Here is a 19932-nt window from a genome sequence, read left to right as displayed (position 1 = left end):
AAGTCCAAAGAACTTTTAAAACCAGGGTCTTTAACCTGGAGTCCGTACATTTTGAGAGTCTCTTTGGATGAGCTTCTGGGGATTCTGTGAGTTCCATAGGATTCTAGGCAATATGTGACATGTATGTTTTTTTCTGGAGAAAGATCCTACTGCTTTCGTCAGATTCTCAAAGGTGTCTAGGACCCCTAAATATATTGTATCCCATGTTAAATGTTGTAACATATTTTTGCTCCCTTGAGATGAAAGAGCCAGAAGTTCCCCTAAATAACAATGTCAGTGATGGGAGAGCCTCGCAGCCACACCTTGAGAGAGAAGACTTCACTGTCAACCTACGGGGGTACTCCCACTTCCTGCTAAGGGACAATGCTTCCTTGATTCTTGATTCAGCATTCAGAGCCAAGGAAAAGAAACTGATTCTGCAGCCACTCAAGTGGTATTATCTACCAAAAGTCAGTAGATATTATTGTACTATTATTTTCTTTAGGCTTATAATCTTCAACTTGGCCATACTTTCATTCAATATAATAAATTTTCTAGAAAATAAGTACAAGGAGGAGCACGATATTTATTTCATGGTTATGTTTTGCCATAAGTTATTTTAAGAGTATCTTCTTGGGAGAAAAGTATATATTCACCTCATCATTCTATTTAAAGGGCTATGCAAGTTTTAGATGTACAATTTTAAAATTCATTATTGCCATGCCAAATTGTCAAACATTTCTGTTTTTAGCTATTTAGTAATTGTGTATGATTTTAAAAAATAATGTTTATTTACTGTTTTGTACTGTTAAGTGATACAACCACACTATGTTATAATTCTATTACTTAATTTATCAGTTTTAGGTAATATACTTTGACTCCACACTGTTACAGATGATGCAATCAGTCAATATTGTACCTATAGGTTTCTACATATGGTAGTTATATGTTTGTTTGTTTTTTGAGAAATCACTAAAATTCTTCCTGTGTTACTCTCCCAATGTTTTGTTATTTGTATATTTTGAATTGCCAGGGCATATACAATTTATTTTGGACTTTTTCATCTAATCCACACATTTCCTTTAGTCTTAGTTCTACTAAGTATATTAAGTGCTTATCACCAGCCATTTGCTAAAGTTTTCCCTGTCATCCTTGATTGGCTGAAGTTCAGTCTCTGGTACGTGAGCAGTATTTCTTGAGTTGTGGCACATTCTATATTGTTTGTGGCTTTATACTTAACGAATATCTTGGCTGGACATGAAATCCCCGGCTTAAACTTTGTTTCCTTGAGTATTTCAGAGGTGTTGTTCCACTAACGTCTAGTGCTGAATACAAACAAGCAGAAATCAAAGGCCAGCCTGAGTTTTTTTCCTCCTGTAAATAATATGATCTTTTTGGCTGGCCATTTAAAAGATGCGTTTCGTATCAATTTACTAGAATATGTCGTAGGTACATACATCCTGAGTATGTAGCAGAAAGATATGTCTCAGCATTGACTCAGTTTTTACTGCTACATAATATATGCTTTCAATAGATATGGTTATTCTTTTCTGTTTTTAACATTTTTTCCCCTCAAATTATATTTTCAAATACTTGTTCTGTTCTATTAGTTTTGGTTTTGTTTTTCATGGACTCTAATTATGAATATATAGCTTCTGTATTGTCTGGTTTATGTACCTATCATTCTTCCCTAATTCTTTATATAATCCATTTTAAGTTTGATTTCTTGCCTTGCCTCATTTATTTCTTCTATCTCTTTGCTGTGTTTTCTTCAGTGTCTATTCTCATGTGTCCTCTGTGTAATTCTTTTATATTTCTGTGATTTTAGTTTGTTTTGTTTGTGGTTTTAGTTTGTTTCTTCCACTTCACTGAATTCTGCCAATTGAAATTCTATTTCCTCCCACTGTCTTGAGTTCTTGCACTTATGATTCATGGTCTTCCTTCATAGTAGTAAAAGCTTTATTACAATTTTCAATGCATAGTAAAACTTTAGCTGACAGCTTTTATATCTGGCCTGTAGCAACATTTTTCTTATAAATGCTCATCTATTGACAAATTTGTTGCTTTCTTTCACATTTTTTTCTAATAGGATTTTGGTATTAATTGTCTGCCAGTTTTTAAAAGTTATTTGTCTATTGAAAGAGTTATTTTTTCCTAGACAAGCTTTTGTGCACAAATTTCCTGGGTAAGTGTGCATATGGCTGGGGAAGGCAGAATGGTGTGTGTATGTGTGAACGTGTGTATATGAATGTCCAGAAGTGCCTTTGGACTTCATAACTCAATAAATCTAGTCTTTTATCTTAAACTCTGATACAAACTTGCATCCCTAGGACGGCCATTTACCTGAGGTTTCAGGAAAGGAGCCAGCATCAGTCCTGGATCCTGGAGAAGCTCTTAGCCATTTTGTTGAATACGGGAACTCTGGCACAGGGTCATCCTTGAAAGTTAGAACTTACTGTATGAAGCAAACACCTATTGTAAAAATTATTTATGAACTATAGCCAGTGAACTTGACTGTTTTTCTGCATCTGAATACACAGGACTCTAGTGGAAAGATCCTTAAATCTGGAGTTACATAGAAGGTAAATTTGAGCACACAGCACTTATGTTGTAAGTATTGGGTCAAGAAATGCCTGAAATACATGTAGGGTCAGAGAAAATTACTTTAATTTTTGTATTGGGCAGTAATACTCAGTGGAAATAAATGTTTTGGCATTAAATGGACCTGGATTTGATCCAAGTTCTAAGCATAAGATCATGAACAAATTAGTAAAATTACTGGTTGGCAGCATAACTGATTCATAAGTGAAGTTTAATAAATGTCAGTTTCCTTCATTCTCCACATTGACATTGGTAGAAATAATGAGCTGTGTTTATTTAAAACAAAATCACCCTTAAGCAAGAGGTGATAGTTCTTGGATTGAGTATTTGTTGGACGAGATGATAGAAAAATACAAGTGAAGAACAATTTGGTTAATCTCTGCACTCAGAATCTGGTGCAAAGAGGGCTTTACCAACAAAAATAAAAAGAGGTCATATTTTCCTGTCATGTGAAATGCCTTTACCTTAGAAAGGTGATAGTTCATAAATATCAACACTCCTGTTTGAGGAAGCAGTGCGCAGTTATCTGCAGTGGCCAATAGAGCCTAGTTCATGAAGACCAGGATGGGGATCCTATAACAAATTGTGATTAAACCTAGTCTTGGTCTTTCAACCACTTGAAAATCCCACAAGTTGAAGTTCTAACAGGTTGAAATCTTCAGTTGAATTTCCAACAGGTTGAACTGATGTGCACTTCCAATGTCTGTCTTAACTTCTTCCCCAGTATTTTGGTAAGCTCCTGGGTACCCTACATTATTTTGCTGCAGAAAGGAGAACTGGGTAACTTCTTATACCGACCTTAATGCTATCTTGACCCTGGGACTAGAGTTCTGTTCCTTAGCTCCAGATCCACTTGTTTTCACTGTCTAGTTAGTGAACTAACTTTTCTTGAACTTGTCCATCACCTTTCTGGTTTACTTGTACTGTAACAGAGGCTGATTCTGAATAAGAACTCCACAAGAGGGCATACCTACCTACTAGGTTCCTCCCTCTCTTGGTCTCACATACTAAACTCACTTTAAAATGATACATTTAAGAGTGTTGTAAGGCAATTTGATGGAAACAGTAATGAGCCAGAAATTTCATTCCCGTTAACAGGAATGAAATGAAATGAAATGAAACGAAGCCAAGGTTTCATTCCCGTTAAACCTTGACAAAATTGGATCATCAGAAAATGAGGGGCCTAGGCCTTGTTATTCGTTCTCTGCAAGAATAACTCAGTACCCTGTGTTAAAATAGAATATTATGCTCTCAATACTGTTAGGGCCTCAATAAAAGAAATGTCCATTAAACAAAGTGCATCTTTTTCAAAACTGTAGTTGAAGACATGGTCTGTTCTGTGTCCCAATATCCCTTACAGAAGAACTAACAAAGTGGGGGTTTTATCTTTAAGTCAATGTCAAGATAGTTTTTCTCTGTAAAATTATTTAGATGCTTTTTTATTATGCAATTAAAAGGATATAGCCAAGAAACTCTTCTTAATCTGATATTCCAGAAAATTTAGAATCACATACAGTGCTTATGTACTTGTAATTTAGTCAATTCAGATAGTAAGTACCACGTATTATTTTGCTTCTCTTAGGTTACGTGTTTATTTTACTTTTTCTTCATGTTCAAAACACTAGTCTCTTCACTAATTATCATGAGGAAGCACTTTATCTTATTTATTTATTTATTTATTTATTTTTGAGACAGAGTTTCGCTTTTGTTGCCCAAGGTGGAGTGCAATGGCGCAATCTCGGCTCACTACAACCTCTGCCTCCTGGGTTCAAGTGATTCTCCTGCCTCAGCCTCCCAAGTAGCTGGGATTACAGGCACGTGCTACCATGCCTGGCTATTTTTTTGCATTGTTTTTAGTAGAAAGGGGGTTTCACCATGTTAGCCAGGCTGGTCTCGAACTCCTGACCTCAGGTGATCCACCCGTCTCAGACTCCCAAAGTGCTGGGATTACAGGTGTGAGCCATCATGCCCGGCCCGAGGAAGTACATTTTTACATTTACAGCTTTGCTGAGGCATAATTGAAATACAAAAAGTTGCATATATTTATTGTTCACAGTTTTATGAATTTGAATATATGCAAATACTCATCATAACATCACCACAGTCCAAGTAATAAACATATTCAGCACCTCCAAATGTTTCCTTGTGTCACTTTGTAATTTTGGGGGGTAAAATATGGTAATATGGAATGCTTTACAAATTTGTGTGTCATCCTTGCACAAGGGCCATACTAATCTTCTGGGTATTATTATAATTTTAGTATATATGCTACTGAAGTGAGCACCATGAGGAACCACTTTGCATATCCTAATATGAAAGGACATGAATAAAGCTATCTATGTATTTCACAGACACTTTTAGATTTGACACTTTGCATCTAAGTGGAGGAATATGAAGGAGGAAGAAGACATTTATATTTATTTTTATTATTGATTTTCACCAGCCTGATGTATTTTCTTTAAAAAAAAAGGCATTGGCCCCAAATTGGCTAATTATTATTTTTTAATTTTGAAAGTAATATATATTCTGTTAAAAAAATATTAAATTGAAAATTCTACTACCCCTAATTTCCCTGATTCTGCTCCCTGTAGCTAATCGCTGCTAGGAGTAGTTTCTTATGTAACATTACAGGAATTGCCTTCAAATTACCTTTTAGTTTTCATTTTCAATAGATCACTTTAAAACAAACAGCACTAACAAAAAAGCAACAACACTTAATCAATTACATCCATCCATGTATCTGTATACAAGCTTGTCATGCCTGATTAACTTTACATAGAGATTGCATTTTAAAAAATACAATGTATAGACTTTTAAATTGCGGAATTTTAGATCTGAGAGTAACCTTAGAACTAAATTAGTGTTACTTCCTAATTTTATAGATAAGGTAAGTAAGTGAGGACTGGATAAACTAGTTCAATGAGATGAATCCAAATCCCTTGACCCCCGACTATATGTGAGATAATGTCAAACTCTGTGAACTAGAGATGTAACAACTAACTATGGATGCTCAATGATTTAAAAGAAATAAAAACACGGCTACAAAACACTTCACTGGTTAAAAAAAACAGTACAATGAATCAATACTAATTACATCAATAACATCTGAGGACCAGTATTACACTATGAATAACAGAATTACTTACTCCCAAGATGTTTACAGGCTAGCTAGGGAGGTAAGACATAAACATGTTTTAGAAATCTAGCAATGCAAAGAGAAATGAGTACAAAATAACTTATAAGATTGCTACAGAAATGAGCAATTGCTATAGGAATGATTGCTATAGGGATGAGAGGCAGGAATAACTTGTGAATAGTGATGGTGTCATAGAGGAGGTGGCATTTCAGTCAGATTCATAGGCCACATAAAAGAAATAGGATTTCTTATGCCAATAAAAATAGATATAAACAAAGGTGCAAAAATAAAGTTTCTGGTGTGTTCAGAAGACAGTGAGTACCTAAATTTAGCTGGAACTTCGGATTTGTACATGTGACAGTTGACAGTATTAAATGGCAGGGATACTTTGGTGGATGGAAGACTAAATGGCACACTTAGGAACTTGCGTTTTACCTTGCAGGTAACAAGAAGCCACTGAAAGTTATTAGGGAACAGGGTAATATAAATGTGGCATTTACCTGGGTGACTCAGGTAAAGCATACGCTAGAGAATTGGGGTTAGGGTAAGAGTTGATATTAGGGGAGTCAGTTAAGAGGTGATCCCCAGTAGTAGTGCTTGGGTACTTCTGGAAAACAATCCCTCTTCTGATGAAAACTGCCCTGTCTTTAATTTCTGTGTGTAACTATGACAGACAAATGATCTCAAATGAGTAGATAATCTGCAGGTTGACTCCAAGAATGTCCATATCCATCTATTTAATACATATTGTTATGGGTTGAATTGTGTCCTCCTAAATGCTTATGTTGAAGTCCCAACTCCTAGTACCTCAGAATGTCACCCTGTTGGGAAACAGGATCACTGCAGTGTAATTAGTTTAGATGAAATCATACTGAGTAGGGTATGCCCCAATCCAATATAACTCATCATGTCCTTATGAAAAGGAGAAATGTGGGCACAGACACATACATCAGGAGAACACCATGTGAAGATGATGAAAGAGATCAAGTCGATGCTCCCATAAAGCCAAGGAGCACCACAGATTGACAGCAAACCAGCAGAAGAGGCATGGCATAGATTCTTTCTCACAGGACTCAGAAGGAACCAACCCTGCTGACAGTTTGATCTTGAAATTCTATTCTCTAGAACGGTGAGAAAATAAATTTCTGTTGTTTAAGTCACTCAATTGTGGTACTTTGCTACAACAGTCCGAGCATACTAATGCATGTATGAACACCAGAATCTAAGAATCCAGGAAGACACCAAGTCTTAAGGTTGGATTTTGATGTTCTCTTCAGTGCAAAAAATGCTATTAACTAAATCTGCTAAGTTTCAGAATTGAGAAATTCTCATAATACTTGTTTCTTGGATGTGTTCTAAAAAAATCTAAGAATTATGAAGAAGAAAAATTGGCAATTTAAAATAAACTTTGTTAAAAATAAACTTTGAGGCTAAATCACTTCTTGGTTCTAAGGATTCTGTGTGATAGTAACAGCTTTTTGAAATATGTAGTCATAACTAGCATCTTAAGTGTATGCCTGAGTTCAAGATTTTCATTCATTTTACACTCACTATTTCCTAGCCAAGAAAATCTCCCCTTATCCATTATTTCCACTGTTGCACAGAAAACTGCCAAATGTGAAGAGGCGTATTAAATGTAAAAATATTACCAAATGATCTGGCAATAACTTCCATTGTTAAGAATGCTCATAGGTAAACCATTATTACATTTTTCTCTTCTTAAAATTACATTTTACTAGTCAGATTAAAGGAAGAATAGACCTTTAAGTTAGATGAGATGAACAAAAGAATCCATAATTTTTGAGGGAAAAGTAATACCCAACACTTAGATTTTTTTGTAAGGTTGCCATTCTGGCCTAATTAGTAAAAAGAAGCCATCATTATTGTTTTCATTTTCTTATGAGTCCTTCCTTCAGCTCACTTCCTACTTAATTAAGAAATCACTTATTAACACAAGTAGCTTCATTTCTTCCCAACTATCCTTGCAAATACTCATATAATTTCCTATGAACATTTCACCACTCAATCCAGTTTTGAGGTTTTGTTTTCAGAGTATAAAATTTATGATGAAATTACTTTACCATGAGTTTTTCCCTTCTTGTTTTCAACATGTGGTGGGATACGTTTCCCTAAACAGCTTTTGATTCTGATTTATCTTGCTCATCAGACTGTTACAGCATCAATCCTTTTCTAGGCACTAAGGCTCTCTGCAACTGTACTGCCCTCTGTACTGAGTCTTTCTTCAGTTCTCTGATCCACTAATTCTCTCAAAAAAGTCTGTGCTTCTGGTACTATATTTATCTTATGGTTTGCTGAACCCTCTATACTCCTGGGTTATTGCTCTTCCTCCAGTTTATTACTGCTGGAATACTTTCCATTCCTATGGCCAGGATCCCATGTTCAACATTTCCTCACACCTTATCTGGTTTTCTTAGGCAGAAATGATCTCTCCTTTTGCATTCTTAGAGCTGTTGGTTCACACAATTACACAATGGTTTGTAGGGATGTGTCCTATACAACTGATTATTGCTCATTGAATTCACATCTGTGATAATAGCTCTAATACACTATTATAGTAGATCTTATGTGAGCATAGAGACTCCAGCTGTCTTGAACATCCTGAGTCACTGTTTTTCAGATTCCCTGGAAATGTTGTCATTTCTTTATTTGTGGCCATGATCCCATCAATTCTTGACTCCAACAATCCTCACCTTTTTTATGTTAATTTGAGAGTGTTCATCTTTACCTTTTTAATTTTGCCCTAACATGGCTTGAACAATGTTTTATTTTACAAGGAGCCTGTTCCGTAAATATTCGTTGGTTGAAATAATGAATAACCGAATGTCTTTCTGTCATGTCGACGTCTTGCAGAAAAATAGCACACTAAAATCATGACCAAAAAGATATGTCAAATCTATGTTTAATTCTTTATAATTTTATTAAATTATGTGAATACATGATCAATACTAAATGACTTCATTTCCCCTCAATCCTGCCTTAATTACTCAAGCCTCTGTTCTTCCATAATCCCATGATTCTTTCTGTGTTATCTTTTCTTCTTTGCCTCTGCCACACTGTGGATCATCCCTATCTTAAGCCATTTTTTCTGTCTGCACAGCTTCATTGACATTGAGTGATCAGTTTTGCTTAGATTTTTAACTAGGCTTATGTTACACACGAATTATCTCACCGAGCTCTGGTCTTCTTCTCTTGTCACTTTCATCTTATACCTCTTCCTTGAGCTCCATTCCTGCACTTCCAATGTACCAGACTTCCCATGTGGAAGAGCTGTTCTCCCCTTAATTTTAACATATATCATACTGAGAAGATTCCTTACAGATACACTCTGTTTGTTTCTTTGGTAGACTTCAGCTGAAAAGTCCAAGAAACATGAATAATAAAAGCATGGATAAAACTTAAGTACAGTTATTATTTGGAAATATTTCATGTATAGCTTTGTGTGTATGGCCATAAACCTTAAACTATCGCAGGATTATATCACAGAAAAATCTTAAGTAAAATTACTAGTGCTCTATTATTTAGAGATTCAATACCAGTTAGTATCACATATACATTATCTTCTGATGACAACAAATTATCCTTAGAAATTATCAGGGGAAACTTGCACCATAAAATCTTATTATAAAGCAAACTAGTTGGTAAATCCTTTACTCTAAAAATGTAAGTCAAGTATATTAAGATATTGCATTTGATGAAAATAAATAAACATATAAGATCCAATCTTATTAATGAAATAAATAAGCATTTTTACAATATGTAAACAATGCCTACTTAAGAGATAATGAATTTTCCAGAAATGTTTTATTTGCCCCAAAGCAAAATGCTGTCATTTAAGCAGTCTTATTTCAGCTCTGTTTTAATGTGCTGCAGATCTTCTAGTTTAATTACACAAATAAAGAAAATGACAGTGGTATTTTTGACTGAAAATCAACCATGCCTCTGATACTATTTAATGTAATCAGAGTATGGTAGTAAGGGGAGACCATTTAATGTGTATATAAGCTCTGACATTGTCTCCATTCTATTTATTAAATTTTTTGATGCTAGTACATAATCATAGTTTGGATTTGTAAGTCAGCAACATGTTAGGACAAAAAATATAACTAGTCATTATAATGACCTTGATGGTCAAATCTGCCTTATCAATTTCAGTGTCCCCAGTAACTAGTTGCCTTGCAGGTAAGTGCTCAGTAACTTGTGTGTTGAATATTAATTTGAAAGGAAGCCTAGAAACTATTTTTATCTAAGTTTCTACAAATCAAAAAGACGAGTTTTCTGCTTTTTTTTTTTTCTGGCCATCAGAGAAAAACAGCTTCTCAGGTAAAGTGAAGCATTCATCATATACAGCCACTTTTGAGTTTTCTATTTATGTAGTTCATCACTTTTTTTCCAGAAGCAAAATATTTCTAATCTGTTGTGAAAATGGGGTTTTATCATTTTTGAAGCTTTAACAACATAAAATATATGTGCATTAATCACTGTGCTCTCTTCTCTTTTAGAAAAAAAATATGCAATGCAGAAGAAGCCAACCCATTTAAGACAACAGGAGGGAACAGCAACTCTGCTCCACATCATTACTTTTGACAAATATTCAGGAAGTCTTAAAGTATTTAGCTCAAAAAAGAGACATCTCTATTATGTAAGTAAAACTATTTGTATCATTATTTTTCATTCACTTTCTATGTAGTATATTATTTGTACATAAAAGAGGCTATCTTTAAGGTTTTATGGATTTATAAAATATAACAGTGTGTTCATAATTTGTTGATTCATTCCTTTTATCAATATCCATAAAAATTTATAATTAGGTGATATTATTTCTCAGTAGGAACAGGCAGATTGTAGAAAAGGCTTAGGGATTTGTAAAATGATACAAATAAATTCTAAATACAGCATTAGCATTCATTATCTTGCAAATGTTGTTTTTGCTTACAAGTATAACACTAGATTGGATATTAGGAAATCTGGTTGCTGTTTCTATCTTCCTTTGTAACCCTGGACAAGTATTCTACTTCTTAGGATCTCAGCCTCTTACTTAGAAAAAGAAGGGATTAAATAAGATGACCTTCAAAGATTCTTTTAGTTAATAATAACAATAATAATAGCTAGCACTTAATATGTGCCAAGTTCTGATTATTTATTCCCCACAACACTCTTTGTGGTGCTGTTATTATTATTTTGCCTAAAAGAAAATTGAGTCTAGAGAGGTTGAGTGATTTGGTCAAGGTCCCATGGCTTAAAAGTGGCAGTGCTAGAAGGCAAACCCAGAAGCATGGAATAATCTGCTTCCATGCTTATAATCTGTGCTCCTAACTGCCACATCCTACTGACCCTTTTCATAAGAATATTACGTGTTTCTGCTTATGGTATTAATAGAAAGTTTTATTTTTCCCCATTGGTGCTCAGGGAAATTTAGAATTAACTTTAGAGCCAATTATTTTGACTTTATAATCCTAATTCTATCACTTACCCTCTCTGTGACCTTGGGCGAGGTGCTTACACTAAGATTCTCTTTCCTCATGTGTGAAATAAGAATACTCACCACCCTCACAGGGCTGTTGTTTGAGTTAAAACTAAAGATGCACAGTCTAGCAGGCATTCAGCCAATTTTGTTTTCTTTCCTAATGTTTAAGTACAGAGGCTGATGCTGAGGCCGGAACTTGAAATTAAGACCACATAGTAGGCATTTTTTAGGATTCACATTCCTAGTAACTCAGATGACACTTAAAATCAGACCACTGCTGAACTGTGAGGAGTCATGAAATAAAATTAAAAAGAGAAAAGCCTGCATGTTCCTCTAGGTTGTACCCAGTGCTCCAAAGCCTCAGAGGCCAGATTTTCTGGAAATTTGTTCATTTCAATCTTTAACCTCAGGGACATGCAAATAGTCAAGATTGTCTGGTAATGATACAACAGTTTTTAGAATCTCAGTTTTTGGTCTGCAACTTCATGCCCTCTGCCTTTTTAAAATGAATCTTTAAACAAGCACAGAATTTATTTTAGTCTTTCAAGGACATTTTGGGAACATATAATTTAACATGTTTCATATTATAAAGAAAAAAATTGCTGTGAGAAAAGTGATAATAAGGACCTTGCCTAATTTTCTTATAATTACAGTTAATCAACATCAGTCCCTCTCCTACCTTATAGTTGTGTTTTAATTATAGATGTTAAAAAAATAAGGGAATGAACACTTGCATACATCTTCCTTTGAATTTTTGTGTGATGAAGGCTTAAACAAATATTTAAGAAGATGGGCTGAATGGAAAATAAGTTGACAGTAGAATTAAGTTTGAGGAAGATTCAAGGATATGGATTAAACAGTCATTCTTCTTATTAAAATTTTGAATTTAGATAAGAATCACATCTCTTTGTTTTTCTACTAAGTTCTAAATACTTTGGTCTGTTACTGAGAAAATTATTGTTAAATATTTTGGTGTTTAAGAAAAGTACCTCAAAAGCATCTGGAAATGAGGGAAATCTATGTCCCTTTGTTTAATTGATTGTATGAAACAAATGAACAAACCAAGTTTAAACAGTGCATTGAGAAAAGTTATAGAATATTAATTTATTTCATTTAATAAAAACAGCTCTATTAAGTAAATGTTATTATAGAACAGTCCTACATACTTAAAGAGTATCTTCAGATTTGAAAATGAAACCGTTAGTTTGATTCTAAAACCAGGAAAAGTTGTATAAAGCAAAGAAATAATATACTTCAATTTTTTTAAAGTAGACCGAACTGTTGGAATGTATGCTTAACATTAAAGAATGATTTTACATTTTCATACATGTCTGACATTTGAAAATATTGTTGGGTTAAAGAATTTACACTAAATTAAGTAGGATTTATAGTGAATCAAAATACCATAGGACATTCTGTTTTGTCTTGTTATGCATCTGGTAAAATGCACTTGAAGTTAAAATTCTCTGTTCACAAACTTTAGTGACTTATAGTTAAATAAAACAAGACACTACAGAACTGTACCAACACAGTGATTTCAGCCTTGCTATTAACGAGCATGTTGAGACTTCTTGAATGAAAATAATATTAGAAGAAAAACTGAATAATTTGCTTCATATTTTATGCATGCAGGAGAAAAGTATAAATAAAGAGAGCAGGCTATTCTAAGTATAATTCCATAACTACTACAGATGTATTATTATAGTATGTCAGATGTATCAATCTAGGTTGAAGTAGATTTTTTAAATTAAAATGATTAAAACATCAAATTTAACTCTGGTATTGTAAAAATGTACAAAATTATTATAATTCATGGAATATTTCCAAACTTTAAAAGCACTTCAATGTGAAAGATGAACACTTTCTAAAAAACATGGATCAGTCTGTGCTGTGCAGAATTCACATAAGCCAAAGCATTTATCAATTGACATGTACCTTAAATCTTTCTTCCATTGCTTCAATATTTTAAAGTGCCAGGCATTGTGCTGAGTGATTAAAAATGTCCACTATTTCACTGTTTCAGTGATTCAAACTTGTAGGTCATAGGGCACAGACCTACAGGTAGATCAAAATCATTAATTCATTTATTTAAATCAAAATCATGATAATTAGCTACACTTTGTTTTTATTGAAATGCGGTCCCTTTTTAGGAATGTTGTATACTTTTCCTGCAGCACTAGAGGGTACAAATAACACCATATAGAAATTAATAATGGGAAGAATCCACCTATTGGTAAAGAATAAATGAAGCATCGTTATCTTTTGAGCATAAAAAGAAAAACCACATTAAGCAACACTTCATGATTATAGGACTACTAAAAATAAACCTTCGGATTTTTATAAACTCCTCACAAAGCTCAGAACATCAATTATGCGAAGTTAGACATGGATGACTCGGAGAATGCACAAACAGCTTTGTCTCATTTGGGAAAATATTAACCGAAAGGAAATTTTGGGAATGGTGGCCAACCAAGCAGAGACCACTTTGAAAACATTCTCTCTATTGGTAGAGTCCAAAAAGACAGCTTTCTAAAAGTCCTGGGTTTCTTGAAAATGTTTCAGACTGGTCAGAGATTGATAGGAAGGTCTCTTAGAGGTCATGTAGCTCAGGATTCCAGGCAGTTCTGAAATTTGTTAAACAAGAAGAAGCCCAGACTCTGCTAAAGCAGAAGCATGAGGGGGAAGGTGCAGTTTGCAATCTGGCTGTAAGCCCCACTCACACTGGGATCTCTGTTCCCATAGTGCTGTTATTACTGGAGGACTAACCTGGGCAACATATAATGTCAGGTAGAATTTAATAAAACATTATTCACAAAGAAGGTATAGTAACCATTGGTCTCAGATCCAAGACAACCTCATCCCAACAGATGAGGTTAAGGGTACAACTAACATGTTTAGATTCAAGGAAAATTCAGCTTAGATAAGCCAGTTTACAAAGTATAAGCTATACCAAGAGTGCCTCATGCTAGCTGAGTTTTAGAGTTTTGAGAGTCTAAAATTGGGAGTAGAGTCTTGCAAATTGTATAATAATGCCAACTAAGTAATTTTGCTAAGCCCTTCCAGTATGCCAGGATTAGTATTTAGTATGCCAAGAGCCTTTACATACTTTAACTTATTTCATCCTCTCATCTACCCCGTGAGGTAGGTTCTCTTATCTCTATTTTAAAGTTGAGGAAACAAATACTTGGAGACTTGAAATGTGTTCCTCCGGAAAGGAGCTGCAAAAATAACAGGAGGCCGATTTATCTCACAGGGTTTGGGCTATGACTTGCAAGAGTTTATGGGGCAACAAACATAGTGGTCCTGGAAATGTCTTCTACCAACTGCCCCCCTCAGCTGCCTAGGACCTCCAGGTGGGGATGCGGCTTGGAGTCTAGGGAGCACTTCCACCCCCTCCTCTTCTCAGCCCTGGCAGGGTAGTTTCCCAACACACTCAATCCATTCACGATGAATGAGAGGAGCTGACATTGTCTGTGACCACTTTCTCTTCAGCCATGGAGGAAGCCTTGCTGTCTCTGGCTGTGGCATCTTCTCCCAGATCCCTTAATCAACAACTCCCAGAGCTTCCAGACCCAAGATACATTTTGGAACCCCAGGACAATCCTGAACTGGCACCCGCCCTGGTGTATGCCCTTTGCTGCTGCTGCTTTGGAATCATCTCCTGCAGCAATGGCCACCACTGCTTCAAGGCAGTGATGTTTCTCTCAGGCCTGCTGTCTGGAGCTCTGGTGATCTTCCTGCTCTTTCACAAGGAGCAGGTGCTGGAGATACAGCTGAGATTGGAGGTGAGCACGGGCATCACACTGGTCATTGGACTCTTCTGCAGCCTGGTCACCATGCTGATTTGCAGTGTTGGGCTCTTCCTGATTGGTCTCCTTCTAGGTCTGAACCTGGATGCTGGGACTCTGGTGGGCACTGAGTCTATCTACCAACCACTTTCACTGGGTGCTGGCAGGGGGTAGTGATGGGGCTGGAACTGCTGGGAGCCCTGCTTATGCTTCAGTGGCCATGTCTATTCATAGTTCTGGGCACAGCCCTGCTGGGTGCTATGGTGCTGGTGGCTTGTGCTGACTTCTTCCTGGAGGGTCTGGCACTGGGCAGTTGTCTGGGTCAATGCTGGCGGGCACTTCCAGCCTTGCCTCCTTACTGCTGGTATAGCTAGATTTTATTGGACTCCTGGCCAGCCTTGGGGGCTTCTAGGGCCCTGGCCCAGTGGAAGCTTATGGCTAAGGAAAATGGAGGCCATGATAACGTGATCTTGAGCTACCAGCAAAGAGGTCTCCAACTCCTTTGGATCTATCAACAAGAGGCCAAGTAGCATCAGACCGCCTCTGGGGTGGGGCTTTGTGAAAGTAGCTATAGGTGTCAGCTCCCTGCCAATACCCAGAGCCCTGCTGACGGTCTGGCTCCAAGTTATCTCCAGAGTCTTTGAGAGCACCAACTGGAACCAGTCCCTGAGGCCACAGTCCCCCACACTGATCTGGACCTGGGTTCTGATTGTGGTTCCACTGTTCCGCTCACAACACCCTCTGGTTCTATGCAGATCTAAGCCTAAACTTCCAATTTTGCCTCCACCCCTAGTTAGAGCCTGAGAATACTAGGTGGGCAGGGCTTGGGCCCATAGAACCCACACACAAACTTACCCACTTCTTGGACTTGGGGATAGGATCTGTGCTTCAACCCAGACAGCCCTGTAGGGATATGTTTCAGGACAGATAGAGAGGAATCTTGTGGGGAAGGGAAGTGTGAGTACCTGCCTCTGTCCAATAAGAGAGGTGCCCTGGTCCCCAAATAAACTCCCTCCAAATTCCTTTCAAATTCCCTCTAAATCAAGAAGGGCATTTACCCAAAAAGCCTTTTAAATGCTCACCTCGGTGTGCCTCTCAATGGTAATATTAGAGGGTTTGTTTTTGTAGGATCTACAGAAAATCAGGGTGCCTTAAAGACATTTGATAGCTTACTCATGGGGAGAAGGGCACAGAGGAGCTCCACGATTCCCCAACTCCTAAGCTGCTTCTTAGTGAGTAGTTGGGTTTCTGGCTGGCTTTTTCCCCTGGACCCAATAGGGGTAAGCCCCCTTCTCCTACCTCTGTTGGGATCACTATCTTTCATGGTACTTCCCTTTCTCTCCTTCCCTACCTAAGGAATACCACAGGGCATTGGCCCACATGCCAGAGTCTTGCCCTTTTATCCAAAGAAGCCTGGCCTTCAGGGCTACATGGGAGAAAAGTGCCTTCCCTACCTCTCACTCTGGGTGATATTCACTTCCTCTTTAACCAGAACTTCATTCCTGCCACTAACCCATTCAGATTCTTCCCCGTCTCACCCTCCTGCCCAAGATCTGTCCTCTGGTTCCCTAGGCAGCATAAAAGAAGACATATTCTTCCCCTGGGGAGCAAGGCTATGATGGGAGAGAGGAAAAACATGGGAGCATGTGAATAAAATACATTGAATACTGAAACAAACAAATAAACAAAGAAACAAACAAAAACAAAACAGGAGGGGAGAGAGTAGGAAAATTAAGGAAAAATCACTAAGGTGTTAGAACTTTCTCTGCTGATCTCTGTGGCCTTGTAGCTACTAGTTTTATGGTTTCCTTCACTTTCTAGTGGTGTTGGAGGTATACATTTTAAATTATAACTACATTTAAAGAAGTTAAGTTCATTGCAACTGATCAGGACACAGTCAGAACCCACAGTCAACTCAATGGAGAGACATTACTTAAAAGGCAACCCAGATAGTTGCAGGGCCTTTCACACAATATGTTTGTCACTGCCATGACTTTTTGTCTTGTTTTGTTTTGTTTTGTTTTCCTAAATCAGATAGATAGACAGATAGAAGATAGATAGAGTTCTACCTACTTTTATCAATCTCTGTCTATTGCTTTAAATACAACAACCACTGTGCTTATCAAAACCCCCTTATTCTTTGTGAACTAATTAGTTATACTGACAAAAGACAATTGTCAGATATACAAATATTTTAAGATATCAAAATCTTCCTATTTTGAAAGAGACAATTAACATATTTGAGAGGTTAATATTTTCTGCCTTTTGTAGGTAAAATGATGTCTTTATATATAATCATGCCATATAGAAGCATATTAACATGTCATTTTAAAATTAAATTCTTTGTAGCAGATATTACAAACAATATCTAGGAAATAACCAGAAATAAAAATGCCCATACATACATTTACAGCACCCATCTTGCTTAAAGGATATAATTTTGTTTTGTCTACTGTACTTTGACAATAGTATTCATAGGAAGTGTACAATAATAATATGTGAAACAGGTTATATGAAAATATGTTAATTCATAAAGCATAATTGTTTAGAGTATTTAGGAATTTAAAATATCACATGTATTACAGAGCCAGAACTTCAAACAATCATTAGTTAGAATGATTTTCTGTTGAGGTCTTATTCTGGAATTGCTAATAAATAACATGCTATGTTACAAATCTCTCAGCCCCCACAATAATCTACATCAGCAATCAGTATTAATAAGAATAGTGGACATGCATCTATATTCAGTAAGTCACGACTTCTGCAGTGTTTACTCTCTAAAATTTAAACATTAAGGAAGAAAAACAGAAAAGTATTTAGAAATGAAAAGCAAAAAAAGTTTCCAAATGTTTCCTATTTACAGCATTAATTTTTAGAAAAGACATGTTGATCTTGATCTTAGAATGTTCTCAGTTTCCAAAGCCTTGATATTTTATTGACCTTCAAAAAAGAAAATAAATACAAACACCAGTCAAGAGTAAGTGATACTGTCTGAAACAGTTTCTGATGAAAGAAACTGACTATAATACTGGCATTCATAGAAAAGAAACACAGTCAAAGTAGATCTTTATTTCTAGAATAAAAGAAATAGATTGGGTCACTGTGTTTAAGGAAACCATGTTATAACCCACAGCATGACTGAATATATGACTAAATACTAGACACATCACTGTGGGGTTTTGTCATGGGGTCTTACTCTATTAAAGAGATTACTCTTTACATCAATGAGTAATACTCATTCCCTAGGTCCAAAATCAAGAAGAAGAAGGTCTAGCGAATTTCAATTTTGCCTGTTAGTCCTCTCAAAAGAAGAAAAGGAGAAGAAATTTCCATGTTTAAATCTGCAACTCTGTCTATAACCCTCATGTTTAAATCTAGAGATGATTACAATGGGTATTATAAATGATGCCCAAGGTCATTTTGCTCATTTTGTAGATTCCTTCAGTATTGGAAATCTGTCAGGCTTGTTTAACTGTTCAAACAGTACAGAATAGCCAGAAGCTGTGATTTCTTCAGATTAGTAAAGAATAACCCAAAGGACTGGAAAGTCAAAGAACAGCTAAAGAAAGAGTCAAATTGCCAACACTGTATCTCATCAGGCTTGTTGACAATGCATCCTGGGAGACATGACTTTATCTTCAAAGTGACACCATGTGAGTTTTGCTCACTGAACCAGGCATCTTATGCAGGGCTCACAGCAGAGTAAGCTGCCAACTCAGAAAGGGCATAAATGCTGACTGCAATTATGCTGACCCTCAGAAAGTTGTTTGCCTACCAAGGAAACTATTTGTTCCATCAGAAAATGAAATAAGCAAACAAAAGTAAGTACCATCACTTTAATGTCCTCTCTTAAGGCTACCCTGCTTTATTTTTAACTTTAGATATAAAAAATAAAGTCAAGCAAGCCCTCAGTCTTTTAATGAATTGCTAAGGAAGTTAAATGCAGAAACTAAGAGAAGCTGGAAAAGATCTATGGCATTAATCACATCATGCCCTTCTATCTCTGTCCAAAAGAGGCATAAGCCATCTATTTTGACTTAAAACAATCTTTAAGAAATGGAACCCCATCACTTCCCACAAGCCTAAAATAGGACCTAAGTGTATATACCTACCATTGCCATTTACTGGCTTAGAAATATTGCATATGCCATCTAACCTCTTTGAATTTTATTTTTTAAATATAAAAAATCCTTGTCTCCTATGTTTATGTTACATAACTAAGTATGAGCATGTGCACAAAAATACTTGCAAATCATAAAAATGCAAATAAAATTATTAAGCTGGATCTCTTATTTAATTACTTATTTATCTATTTCAAATTGAGTGCATTCCGTTTTGTTCAGGACCTTGATTTGCAGGACAATAGGTGAGCCTTGAGACCCTATTTAAGTGTTTGAAATCAACATATTAATATTTAAAAGAAATGCATTATTAATGAGCTACTAGGTCCCTACATTAAAAAAAAAAAACCTTTCTCTATGAAAATATCCTCTGCTGTTTAGTTATAGTGACTTTCCTCTTTTTTTCCCCACCTAACACTAACACTTCCCCCCACCCCTGCACACACACATACACAGGTGAGAAAAAAACAAGTGCAATGTGCATTTGATTAAATAAGGAATATTTTAATGTTGTGTAAATACAAATAAATGGAATTTTTCCGAATTCTATTTTTACCCAAGTCAACTCATCTTTCAACATCAGTTTTATGATAATTTCAGAATGTTCTTTGGTTTCTCCAAAGCATCCTAATTTGTGCTAAGTAACTTAAAGGCCTATAGCACTCTTGCACAAGGGAGCAAGAGTGCTATACCTCTCAAGGTAACTAGATGCAATATATATGGTAGTCTATAGACAAAAGGTTCTGAAAATGGAATGAAAAGTCTTATTAGAGACAGATAGCCTGAAGAGGAAATAGAGATGCAATCACTGAAAATGACTCA

General features: G+C 36.0%; 1 protein-coding gene and 1 non-coding gene across 8 annotated transcripts in view; both read right to left on the bottom strand.

The window, feature by feature from the left end:
* The window catches only part of MAGI2 (membrane associated guanylate kinase, WW and PDZ domain containing 2), a 1490397-nt gene that overhangs the window by 1378459 nt on the left and 92006 nt on the right, over nucleotides 1-19932 (bottom strand). The window lies entirely within an intron of this gene.
* On the bottom strand, nucleotides 4758-4864 carry LOC112134436 (U6 spliceosomal RNA). The gene has a single exon (XR_002915868.1). It is a non-coding gene; the product is annotated as a U6 spliceosomal RNA (small nuclear RNA).

This window comes from Pongo abelii, chromosome 6, assembly GCF_028885655.2.
Source record: "Pongo abelii isolate AG06213 chromosome 6, NHGRI_mPonAbe1-v2.0_pri, whole genome shotgun sequence".
Classification (NCBI taxonomy): Eukaryota; Metazoa; Chordata; class Mammalia; order Primates; family Hominidae; genus Pongo; species Pongo abelii.
This window is presented reverse-complemented; position numbering and strand designations above follow the sequence as displayed.